The 13,485-nt window shown below is 43.1% G+C and overlaps 1 long non-coding RNA gene across 1 annotated transcript in view; it reads right to left on the reverse strand.

Moving 5' to 3' along the window:
- Positions 1-12,175: 12,175 nt before the first annotated feature.
- Positions 12,176-13,485, reverse strand: part of LOC128323796 (uncharacterized) — an 82,748-nt gene continuing 81,438 nt past the window's right edge. Inside the window, exon 5 of the long non-coding RNA XR_008306467.1 lies at positions 12,176-12,553. This is a non-coding gene — a long non-coding RNA (uncharacterized LOC128323796). The remainder of the gene's footprint in view (positions 12,554-13,485) is intronic.

The following is a 13,485-nucleotide window of genomic DNA, read 5'->3' on the forward strand; positions in this document are numbered from 1 at the left end:
CATGGCCCTCCAGGGATTCACACCCTGGGTTTAATTAGGGTTTCAGCCTGGCAGTCCTACGTCAAAGAGACAGCAAGATAACTGCATCCCAAGCTATGGACCTTGGTGTCTATGGCACACACAGACCCGCTGCAGTAAACTCGAGAGGAAGAAACATTCTCTTCCCTGCCCAGTACCCACCCTCACCTCCCAGCCAGCACCATTCTTCTGTAAATGATTAGCAATCATACAATTTACAAGCTGGAGGGTATTGGTTAAACTGTGTGCTTTGGACTTCTTATTAAACATGATTGGCCCCAAGGAACGATATGGCAGAGCTCATTCATATGAAGTGCTGTTGGCACTCTAATTCTATGGAAGAATATAATCCAATGGGATGTAATGAAGATCTATGAAGGCAGCAGCAGGGATGGTGATGAACCAGCCTCTGCGCCTTTTACGTGGTTTAATTTTCACTGCATCCAGTGAGAAGTCAAAAGAAATACAATGCATGTTCTGTGTTCACAGTGGTTATCAATCTATCAGCGCTGCATTTGATTTATACATGGATATATTGACTAGGAATACATAGGGATCAATAAGGTGAGCTTTGAGTGAACAAGAAACGGTGGGGGGGGGGGATTCAAACCAGGCAGTCTCCACATCATCCAGGAATAGGTTTTTTATTCCCTATAGAGTAAATTTCCTATATTATTAGGAAATAAATATAGTTCTTTATTTTATTATTTTATTTTATTTTTATTTTTTAAAAATTCTGAGAATCCCTAAGCTGGTCAGTATGTTGTGCTGAAGGCCCATGCTGAAAATCATTTTTTATAGCTAGCTTCAAACATTGTTGAGGAGCTGCCATCTGAATACACAGTCACTTCTGCATCTGGCTAACAGAATTCCTTTACTGTTTGAAAGGAAACTTGTACAAACTATTTGCACACACTGTGTGGTTGTTGATACAGCCTGCACAAGTTCCCATGTACCTTTTGAACATTAGAAGTGCTGCCAACTAAAAGTAAGCTGCCCATTTGGCTGCCAGTGCTTCTTCGATAATGTCTGAAGATGTTCAAGGTTTTGGAACATGTCATGAACATGACAATCCACTATTTTTCTTCCATCTCTATGTTGAATTTCAATGCAATGACAGCTATGTTGATATATGTTACTGCAAGGTGCAAGATGTATTGGTAACACTGTATTATTTATTCCTGGACTGTAGCCTTGCTTACCAGGTAATAGTTGATTAAGAAGCAACATTTTCCAACCATCCAGAGAAAACTGTGACTTGGAATAAACACATAAAGCAATGGGGAATGCACTGAGCAGAATGAATCCATAGCAAGAATTCAAGAGAAGGCAGTGACTCTGTGATCCACTTCAGTCTTCAGCTTGATGGCAAGTTGTTCACTTGGAATTCAAAAATTCAATTTGTAGGGACAAAAAGATATTGAGGCTATTCACACGACCAGAGATCCCTGGATAGGAGAGAATTAAGCCAGGGGTCCGTGGTCATCTGGGCAACCAGGAGCCTTCCCAACCTAGCCATGCCAAATTTGGGTAGCCCAGATCCATTACCCAGGTTAAAACTGAGGTAGGAAAACAACCAATCCCATCCTACTTTCTTCTGTGGTCATCTGTGCAACCGTGATCTTTAAAGTGGCTCCTGACAGCATTCTAATCATATAGCCAAATGGAAAAGGGGCCAGGAACAGCATAACTGCTGCAATAACGCAGACTGCATCTCAGCTGCTCCTGCATTGCATTTTGGTATAGCTAAAGGCCCCGGCTTCCAATTTCAGTAATACCCTGTTAATGAGGGTGCATGAGCAGCAGAGCCCAGAGAAGGCTCTGGTCGTCTGGGAGCAGGGAGCAGGTAGGGTCCTATCCTAAGTGGGATGAACATCCCGACATCCTCCTAGTAGCAATAGCAATAGCACTTACATTTATATACCGCTCTATAGCCGGAGCTCTCTAAGAGGTTTACAATGATTTTTAGCATATTGCCCCCAACATTCTGGGTACTCATTTTACCGACCTCGGAAGGATGGAAGGCTAAGTCAACCTTGAGCCCCTGGTCAGGATCAAACTTGTAACCTTCTGGTTACAGGGCGGCAGTTTTACCACTGCGCCACCAGGGGCTCCGGACCACCCGGACCGGGAGAAGTACATTCTTTTATCACAAGGGGAGGAGGTCTGTCCAAACCACTACTCTACACACACTCTACACACAACCCCAAAACCAGTTTAAACCAGTATTTGTGTCCCATATAGAGCAGTGGTTCAGATGAACTTCCCGCCACCCACAATAAAGGATCACTTGAGGAGGACATTAGGACATATGGAAAGACATCAAGAAAGACTTCCACTGTGTCCCCCTTCTTAATCACATGGTCCAGTTTGTGGGGAGAAAGTACTGTATTGTCTGAACCAGCACCTGGGCTTTCTTTAGTAAAGTTGTGGGAATGTAGTACTGTGAACACTGCACCTATCGACTCTGATGAATAACCTCTGGAAGGAAGGAAGGAAGGAAGGAAGGAAGGAAGGAAGGAAGGAAGGAAGGAAGGAAGGAAGATTTCACACACACACACACACACACACACTTCGTTACATTACTATCCCAGGCATTGTGTGTTTAGAGTTTATGCAGAAACAATAACTGGGAAGTTATTGTTTGGGGGTATCTTTACCACATGAGTATCACCAATCCTCTCATCCCACACAGATATCTGTAATGCTGTTCCCTACATCATGTATTTGTCCAGGTGAGAATGAGCTCCTCTCTATCAAATTTGTCTTACTTGGCTCATCCTCCAACCATGCACATGGTGGCTAAAATCACTCACTTGTTCTTCAAATAAAGAAGAACATAACGGGACTCAGATAGAATCAGTAATCTGGATAATACAGATTGGACACTGGCCCCTTTTTTACAAAAATAACCCAGAGGTATGAATTATGAAAGGAACAAACATATTTCTGCTCTTCATGTTTGTAATGTTTTAGAGATACATGTCCTCTCAACTAGTCTTTAATCAACCGGTACAATATGTGAGCAATACAGAAATCATTAGGATCTATACATGTGCCAAAAGCTGATTATGTGACAAAGTGTTGCCTTACAATGGAATGCTTTTCTGTTCTAGGCCTCAATTCTGCTTTTGTTTTGAGCATCTGTGGTGTGTGTGTGTAAGTGCTTTAACAAAAAAACTACACAGAGAATGGCCCAGGAGATGAATTCAAAGGAGAGTTCAGAGAGCACCAAAAATGTATAATATGCTGCCTCAATAGAACTTCATAGGCCCACAGAAATTGTTACAATATATTAAGATAGGAACCAAGAGACTTTTAAAACTTTTATTATCATGTATATATTGTCTTGGGGATTGTTAGAAGTATGCTGTTTAATTTCCCCACACACCTGGTCATTTATCATTATTAAAATCTATAACTAAGCAGTTCCACTGAAATACCCAATGGACACTAATATGTTAGAAAGGTCTGTTAAAGTTTGTCACCTCACTATGTCACTGAGTGCTAGCCTAAGGTCTTGCTTATGCAGTGTATTCAATGCAGTAGGCCAAGCTTCTTTGGCAATTAGGCCCTTAATTTCACTGGGACTTAAGACTAATTTGAACACTACGTTATTATTATTACGATGAACAGTAGATTCAAAAATCACTCACTTGTCTCCTTCCCTACTAATACTATAACATATGAATCAATGACACAAAGAAGATCTCACCCCCCAGTTAGATACATTATATTGTTTTTCTAGAGGTGATAGGCTGTATCCATTACAGTCTTACATCTTCTGAAATAATCTGTTACGTGGATTACAAATGTTTTATCCAAACAAGACTCTGGAAACCCTGACCTCTGGCATCAGTTCAATAGATCTGATCAATATCAAAGTAGGATCAATGAAAGCCAAAAGTAGGCTACACAGGGAGTAGGAAAAGAGTCCACAGCAGTAGTATGATAAAACAGGAGAAAAGTGGGGACAACTTGTTCACAGTAGGAGTTCCTGCTCAACTAAAATGCTCTGCAGGATAGCAAAGTGCTGTTTGGGGAAGAAGCAGGTTGTCATGACATCTATGAAAATGGAACAGATTCAGTTTTAAACTATAGTGGAAACCTGTGAAAGGAAATTTCCATGAGGTGCCAAGCACTGCAGACCAATCTAGGCATATCCATCCATTTGAGGCATATATCCTGTCAGAGGCGCTCTTACCCCCAGACCTTGGGGCCCCGGTCTGTGGCCTCCAAGGTCCAGGGTGGCCCAAATGACTGTGGCGGGGGGGGGGACTTCTGCTGCCACCCTGCACCCTGCTCTGCCACTGCCCTGCCGCACCGAATTGTGGCTTCCCTGTAATTTTAACCACCATGTGCATGCCTGGGAGGTGGGGGTGAGCTGAGCAGGCCTCCCCCACCTCGTGGAGGCGGCAGCAGGTGGAGCGGCTGCTGGGCTTGTCCATCTGGCCCAGCGGCCCTTGAAAACTGAATGTAACTGGGAAGTAAGTCTCATTGGAATAAACTAAATCTGAATGGGACTTCTCTCTGAATAAACACAATTAGGATTCAGCTATCAGAACTAGGGCTACAACCTTTATTTGATTAAGTGGTTACATAGGAACACCGGAAGCTGCCATATGCCGAGTCAGTATAATCTTCACAGACTGGCAGTGGCTACTCCAAGGTTGCAGGCGGGAGTCTCTCTCAGCCCTATCTTGGAGAAGCCAGGGAGGGAACTTGGAACCTTCTGCTCTTCCCAGAGTGGCTCCATCCCCTGAGGGGAATATCTTATCATCAGGATCAGGAGAAAGACTAAAAATGACATGGATGGACAGATGGGAAGATGTCATTTGATTTGGCTAATTGCAGATTCCATTCTAACATTTTAAATCCAGAAAGATGGGCACCACAGAACAAGGAAAAACTGTCCTTGGCAAAGTGAAAAAGAGCCAAGAGAAGGCCATCAGAAATAAATTACTATGATGAAGTTCATCTTTCATATCCAAATCACAGCTAACTTCTTACATAGGAACATAGGAAGCTGCCATATACTGAGTCAGACTATTAATCTATCTAGTTCAGCATTATCTACACAGACTGGCAGCGGCTTCTCCAAGGTTGCAAGCAGGAGTCTCTCTCAGCCCTATCTTGGAGAAGCCAGGGAGGGAACTTGGGATCTTCTGCTCTTCCCAGCGTGGCTCCATCCCTGAGGGGAATATCTTATAGTACTCACACATCAAGTCTCTCTTTCATATGCAACCAGGGTGGACCCTGCTTAGCTAAGGGAATAAGTAATGCTTTCTACCACAATAACATATTTTTAACCAACTAAAAAGGAAGACAACCTAGATTAATCAAACAACACATTTATTTAATTTTTAAATATATATAAATAATTGTAAGGTATATTACATATAATTGTAAGGTACTATGTAAAATGTACTGTTTGTCTGTGTAGGCAATATCTAGTGTAGGCTAGATGGAGGAGAGTTCACCACAACTTCTTTTGTTTTGACATAATCCCAGCCCCCTGTAATTCTACTTCGCTCAAGGGATTCGTTACTTCAAAAAGAAGACAAGAAAGAACCACAGTTTTTAGCTCATTGGAGAATAACCTGGCAGGACGGTTCTTCTATCCTATACTGTGTTTACCTGGATCCAAGAGTAGGGTTTTTTCCAAACTCTTTGATGTTAGGTTAAGTTTTTTCCAAGTTAGAAAGCAGGGGCTCATCTTAAATTCAGAGTCCTGTTCCTTTTGTGTAAATATGGGTATAATCTGTATTTAACCTCTATTTTTAAGTTATCTTGTATTCAGGTAAATATGGTAGAATAGCCCAACAGGGTAACAAATGGTGAGGAATAATATCATGTCTCGATTCAGTGGAAAGTCAGATCCTGGGGAGGTGGGAATCTAATCTTTTCAAGAACTGAGACATTTTGGGAAAGGGGGAAAGGTTATTATAGAGCAGTATTGTCATAGGCATAGGACATAATTTCCCACTCTCTGCCATACTCCTTGGCAACTTGACCACGTCCTCCACACACTATCCCAATAACTTATTTTAGTTGTCTGTTAATTAGCACAAGGGCAGGATCTTATCATCTGCACAGGGACGACAGTACAATCCCCATGCAAATATGATTGGTGTATATGATTGGTGCACATGGCACTAGTTTTATTCCTACTTCAAAGAAGGCAAACAATGGGGAACACAACAGAAGATGGCAAGAGACAAACAAAGGCAAACCATTAGGGGTGTGCATTTTGGAATTTACTTGTTTCAATTTGTATCCAAATCGAAACATCCCTGTTTTGTTTTGTACCCAAATTTTCTGAATCTGAATCAGCCCTGTTTTGTTTTGTAGCCAAATTTTCCGAATCTGAATCCGAATTGATTTGGATTTTTAAAAAGGGCCCCAGGGCAAAAAGAGTGGGTGGTGGTGGTAGTGTCCAATGGGTGGAAGCTACCACCCAAATTTCAAAGGAATTAGGCAAAAGGTTGATTTTTTTGTGAATTTTTTTTTAAAGTTTACACATCTTTAAGAATTTTCCCATAGGGAATAATGGGGATTCCAGAAAATGTATCGCTTCAAATCAATGGGAAAGGGATGACCCAGAGCAGAGTGTGGTGGGTGGTAGTGCCCAATGGGGGCAAGGAAACTTCCAGAATTATTTCAAAGGAATTGGGCAAAGGGCTGATCTTTTGTGATTTGTTGAAGTTTACGTGTCTTTAAGATTTCTCCCATGAGGAATAATGGAGGTTTCAGCAGCCCCATAATTCCACTTGGGGGGTACTGGGGTTGTCCAGAGCGAGGGGTTGTGTAGTGCACATAAGGTGCCAACCACCCCCACCCCCACAAGCCTGTGGGGTACTGGGTTTTGTTGTTTCTGAGGTGTTCACTGTAGATTCTCTGGTAGCATATGAGATTTTCAGTGAAAAACAAGAATCCACTCTCATATGCTACCAGAGAATCTACACTCAGAACACCACAGAAACAGTTAAACCCAGCACCCCATAGGTTAGCAACCCTTCCCCTGGCCAATGTGGGGTCAGTAAAGTGTGGGAAGAAGCAAAAGAGCCAATGGGGAACAAGGAGGGAATTGTCAGCAGGTCAGCCCATGATTTAGGTCACCGATCAGAAGGCTGGAAGGGTGGGAAATTCAAAGAGATGTCAAACGCAAAATGGAGACGGACTCAGAGATCACCACAAAATGGAGGTCCAAAACAACAAAACGTTTTGTAGCCGAAACAGAGACGTTTTGTTTTGTATACAAAACTTTTGGATCTGGAAAATGGGTGTTTTGTTTTGTCTACAAAACACCCGAAACAGGCTGTTTTGGGTACAAAATGTTTTGCATCCGAAACGTTTCATACATCCCTACAAACCATGTGTTACAATGAGCATGTAACTGGTCCTAGCCAGTCTTTCCCCCACCCTATTGCAGCTGGAGAGAATGATATACAGGTGAAACTCAGAAAATTAGAATATCGTGCAAAAGTCCATTAATTTCAGTAATGCAAATTAAAAGGTGAAACTGATATATGAGACAGACACATTACATGAAAAGTGAGATAAGTCAAGCCTTAATTTGTTATAATTGTGATTATCATGGCGTACAGCTAATGAAAACCCCAAATCCACAATACCAGAAAATTAGAATATTACATGGAACCAAGAAGACAAGGATTGTAGAACAGAACAATATCGGACCTCTGAAAAGTATACAGTGTACTGTGCTTGATTGGCCAGCAAACTCGCCTGACCTGACCCCATAGAGAATCTATGGGGCATTGCCAAGAGAAGGATGAGAGACATGAGACCAAACAATGCAGAATTGCTGAAGGCCGCTAATGAAGCATCCTGATCTTCCATAATACCTCATCAGTGCCACAGGCTGATAGCATCCATGCCACGCCGCATTGAGGCAGTAATTGCTGCAAAAGGGGCCCAAACCAAGTACTGAATACATATGCATGCTTATACTTTCCAGAGGTCCGATATTGTTCTATTCTTCAATCCTTGTCTTCTTGGTTCCACGTAATATTCTAATTTTCTGAGATTGTGGATTTGGGGTTTTCATGAGCTGTATGCCATGATCATCACAATTATAACAAATTAAGGCTTGACTTATCTCGCTTTGCATGTAATGCGTCTGTCTCATATATCAGTTTCACCTTTTAATTTGCATTACTGAAATTAATGGACTTTTGCACGATATTCTAATTTTCCGAGTTTCACCTGTACATTGGACCCGTGTTGGGTAGAGGAGGAAGGAGAAGGAGTGGAGGAAAGGGAGTTTTGTCCCAGCTATGGTCCCAATCCAGATGCCCTCCTGGCTGCTCTTTGCCCCAGGAAAGAAGAACCAACTGGTGTCAATGGAAGTGTCCCTCTTCGGACAAACAAGAGTCATGGAGAGATACATATCAGAACCATGGCAGCAGGAAAGGATTGAAACCTCCCTTGCCACACTGAGGTCCTGATCTGGATCAGACCCCTTCGGAGCTCCTATTAAGTGGGGAGGGGGGCAAGCACACAAAAGCCAATCACATGCTAATCATTACATGCAGTTTGGGTCAAAGGAAGAGAAGTATGTATGTGAGCATGTGTTGTTACATATACTATAGTCCCATGCAGACACTCTTTATTTATTCTTTTGCATTTCTCTAGCTGTCATGGGAGCTCAGTCCAACCCTGAGGACAAGCATGTCTCTTTTACAAGGTGAACTGAGCAATAGCCCCAGGCACAAGTGCACCATTTGCTTTTCCCTTCTGATGCTGCAGTCCCTTTTCCTTCTTCTTTCCCCTCCTATGGCATGCTTCACTTAGGAACATAGGAAACTGCCATATACTGTCTATCTAGCTCAGTATTGCCTTCACAGACTGGCAGCAGCTTTTCCAAGGTTGCAGGCAGGAATCTCTCTCAGCCCTATCTTGGAGAAGCCAGGGAGGGAACTTGAAACCTTCTGCTCTTCCCAGAGTGGCTTCATTCCCTGAGAGGAATATCTTGCAGTGCTCACATATCAAGTCTCCCATTCGTATGCAACCAGGGCAGATCCTGCTTAGCTAAGGGGACAAGTCATGCTTGCTACCACAAGACCAGCTCTCCTCCTTAAACTTGCCTTCACCACAGCAAAAAAATCTATTAAAACAATCAGTTAAAATCAGATCAAAATTCAAAAATGTAAAAAGCCTGAGTGAACAAAAAGGTCTTTAGATCTTAAAGAACAAAGTGATGAAGCCAGGTGAACCTCACTGGGGAAGCTATTCCATAAATGGGGTGCAACCACCAAAAAGGCCCTACCATTACTTTCTGGCTGCCGCCGGCTCCCCAGCAGCACTGCACTTCTCCCCTTTGTCCCCATGGTGGGGAGATGGCAAGAGCCAGAGAGGGATGAAAATGGGCAGGCAATCCAGAACTGGAGGTCTTGGAACCACTGAGGCTGAAATGGCAAGTGCAGTACCACTTCAGCAGCCAGAGCATAACGAGCATGCAAGTGATGCAAGGGCAACACCTGCAGAAGTAGCAATGTTGCAGTAGCATTGCAGCAGCCAGGGACCCAAGGGGGAGTGAAGCCAGTGCCTGCAGGGACAGCAGCAAGTGAGGGACCAGTGGGTAAGTAAAGCACCTCCAGGAATGGGAGGGAAGGGAGCCAGCATAGCATAGTGGGTTAGAGTGTTGAACTAGGACCGGGAAGACCCAAGTTTGAATCTCCATTCAACCATGAAACTCACTGGGTGACTCTGGGCCAGTTATGTATCTCTCAGCCTAACCTACCTCACAGGGTTGTTGTGAGGATAAAAATAAGCATGTACACCACTCTGAGTTCCTCGGAGGAAGAGCGGGATATAAATGAAACAAAACAAACAAACAAAGTCAGTGCACTCTGGTCTCAGGGAGTGGGGCTGTGGCAAGGTGAAGGATGAGGCCACCAAGGTGCAGGGTGTATGTTCTTGAGCTACCTCTGCCTGAGGATGGAGGTGGGGGCAGGCCAAGAAAAGCCATCCCTGGATCAGTCCCAGCCCATACCAAGATGGAGCCTCTGTCTGCTAGCCTGAAGACCTCAGAACTGGAGATCTTGGAACCAGTGAGCCTGAAGCTCAGTTTCCTCTGACAAACCAGCCCCCAGTACCTTATAGTCCCTTAAGCCTGAAAACTAGGGCCAGCAACAAGCCAGGAGGGAGTTCATAGAACTGGGAAGGAATGTTAGGCTCCAGGCAGGGGGCTGCCTCTTAAATCTCTCCTCAGTCCAGGCAAAGAGGCAGAGATTGGGAAACATTGGCCGAGCCTGGGTGTCTTTTAAGACCTCATTCCTCCTCTGGCTCTTGTTGGGACAAGTTGTTCACCTGAAGCTCTCCGGGGTTCTGCAAAGACCTTGTGGGTTCTTTCCTGCAGGATGGGGCATGACAACCAAGACTGTGTAGTCCAAGATGTGGCTTTTGATTTTCCTTTTGAGAATCAATTTAGCTTTTCCAAACACGAGATAATTCTCTGCTCATTTCGATTCCAACCCTGGGCCAGTTCAGATGAATAACAGCAATGCAACCAGCCTATATGTGATAATGTCAGTACCATGGGTGCAAATGCACCTGCCCTACGGTCACTTGTGCCATGCTATTGTGTGACAATGCTATCAAGTTACAACAATGAGGGGTGATCATCCAAATCGCCTCTCTATGCGCACTAAAAAAAAACCAGTTTAAACTGGGGTGCATAGTGCATGTAGAGGGGTGATTCGGATTACCACCCCTCACACATGATCAAAGGAATTGCCAGGATCACATCAGCACATTCTTGAGGGACGTTGGGGTGGGTGTGTTCATGCCAGCAGCCTCATGCTATTGCATCTTCTACTACTACTACTAGGCATATTTATATACCGCTTTTCAACAAAAGTTCCCAAAGCAGTTTACACAGGGGGGAAAATAAAGATGGGTGTGGTATAGTATAGTGCAGTGTAGGGCTGCTATAAACAGGGCCATTCTTAATCTGAACTGGCCCTTTGTCTTTTATTTCCTGGAAATAAAAATCCCAGGAATATCTTTTTCTTTACGTTATAACTTACTCATTCAGGGTGACACCCCACTCCCATAATTCAATGCATGGTTATTTGAAACTGTTGGTTATTTTAATTCACTGTGTCCCACACACTGTAGCTGTGTGTTACTATGTAATGATAAAATCATTATGTAAAAGCTTGCCCAGACTTCTCATTGTCTGAATATTGCAGAAGTTTCCCCGATCAGTGGGATAAAAATGTTTGCTGTATCTGCAAATGCATATCAGCCCCATTGGCCTTTGGAAGGTCACATGCCCTTCTCCCCCACCAACTCCAATTTGTATGAACGATGTAAGTTAGCAGCTAGTGGGAGCAATCCATCTCCCATTGCCATAAGTGACAAAGCTCCCATTGATTTTAATTGATCTAGATGGTGCTCCATATAATATCAGCTATGGAAAAAACCATTCTGTGGTGATTTCAGATCACCATGTATTTGTGTAGCAGATTAAATTATTTCACACATATTGTTATAGCAAAACAGACCTTTGTTATCCTGATTCACTTAATGTCAAGAGACTAGTTTTATTTTTAAACCAGCTGAATTTGGAACCCATGAAAAATAGCGCCTAATAATGGGAAATATTGACAGACCTTTAAGTACCACAACATGAATGGCACCAACTATAATAAGTATAAGGAACGATTCCGAAACAGAAGGCTGGCAAATAGTTACCCAGCTGCTACAGAAATAGCTAGATAGATATTATGTTAAAAAGTGGAGGGGGGGAGGGGAGGAAAGAAAAGAAATTAAATGAAATGGATATTAGCTGGAAACATCTGTGTTCAACCACAGAGCAAAATGCATATTCAGCAGCCAGTTTATTGGCTCTTTAGAGGATGTGAATGGTGCATTGTAAATAATGACACGCCTGTAATAAATTCCCAGTAAAAAAGAGAAGGGCGCTCCGCTTGTTCCTCCCACAATTCACATTTCTGGGTCCCTGCTGTGAGTGATGATTCACAGCAGTCACAAATTCCTGTTTTCAAAAATGCTATTGTATACTCCAGGGCTTTCATTAAGTTTTACACTAGCAGGAGAAATTTAAAACTTGAGCAAGAGGGTGGGAGAAAGAGGGCCCACAGACTCTGTGGTGACATTCATTTAATACTCAGTGTGCTCCACTGATAGATGGAATAGGAGAGGGCATGTCAGAAGTCAGTACAGGGTTGCTTTCTTTAACTAGAAAGAATGGCATATGAAATCCTGGCAGTCTATCAAAACACAAATCCAAAAAGGGAGGAAGTGTTAAAAATACACACACACACACACATCCCTCCTCCCTACTGACGATGACTGGGCTTATATTTTGTAGGTACATAATCACACCCTCCCACTGGGACTAGACATTTAATTTATGCTCCTAAGAAAGAGGCAGCTATCTTAATTTCCACTTTGAATCACGGATATGCTGGTGCTGTATATGAACGGTGTTCTGCTTTTGCACTTGCTGTATTCACCACTGTGCTGGCTGTGAAGGAAGATCTCGCTATGGAAAAAAAATACCCTTCCTGTCAAGCTGGCTATCAAAATATCTTCCCTTCCTCCCCCATTGGGGGAATTCCTACAACATCATTCTGGTACATGGCTCTCCCAGAATTATCCCCATGCTGGGTCTCTCACCCCCAAGACATGGTTTTATATTCAGTTGACATCATTTCAGCCAAACAGTTGTTCCACGGTAGCAAAGCACACTAATGAGATGAGTTTTTGGCAGATTCGCTACGTTCTCAGTGCCCAGAGATATACATGTGGTGTGCTGTGGATCTTCTTTTACACTTAAGGAAGGAAGCACGGAAATATTTTTTTTTCTTATTCCAAGAGAAGAATTGTCCCAGAGGCTCAAAATGCTATACAAGCCTGCCTGACATCTGAATGTACCTACCCAGTCTCATTCATTTGGAGGGAGACACTTGTTGCATCTGGTAGCAAATTAAAGGTATTTTCCAAATACAGGGCTGTCTGGTGATCTAAACTCGCTTGAGCTTTATTGATTTAAGCATAGTTACTCTACATGCAGACAGGGTTGGCCTTTTTTATCTTAAGGCTGCTCGATATTTTACCGAAACTTACAATGACTGACAGCCCAGGTTGTACTGAGACTGTGAAGGAATGGGCAGCAGAGTTGTAAGGCAGCAAAGGACCAACACTTTCCTTTCATGAGTGCTGGGATTCCATCACAGTACTGTCAAAAGCCCAGGAGCATTCCAGACAGCAGGCTTTACTGCAAGTTTACTGCAAAGCTTTACTGCAAGTTCAAATTTACCAAAACAACAAACCACTGATGCAAATAAAGTGTCTTCTTTTTAACCCGGACATAAACTGGGCTATGCTCTAACATGCAATGAAAAACCCAAATCGTGTCTGGAGTGCTCCCCGATAGCTTGCATGGACTTGAGGGTGGAAAAGTGAGCTAAAGGC

The sequence above is a fragment of the Hemicordylus capensis genome, chromosome 4, assembly GCF_027244095.1.
Source record: "Hemicordylus capensis ecotype Gifberg chromosome 4, rHemCap1.1.pri, whole genome shotgun sequence".
Classification (NCBI taxonomy): domain Eukaryota; kingdom Metazoa; phylum Chordata; class Lepidosauria; order Squamata; family Cordylidae; genus Hemicordylus; species Hemicordylus capensis.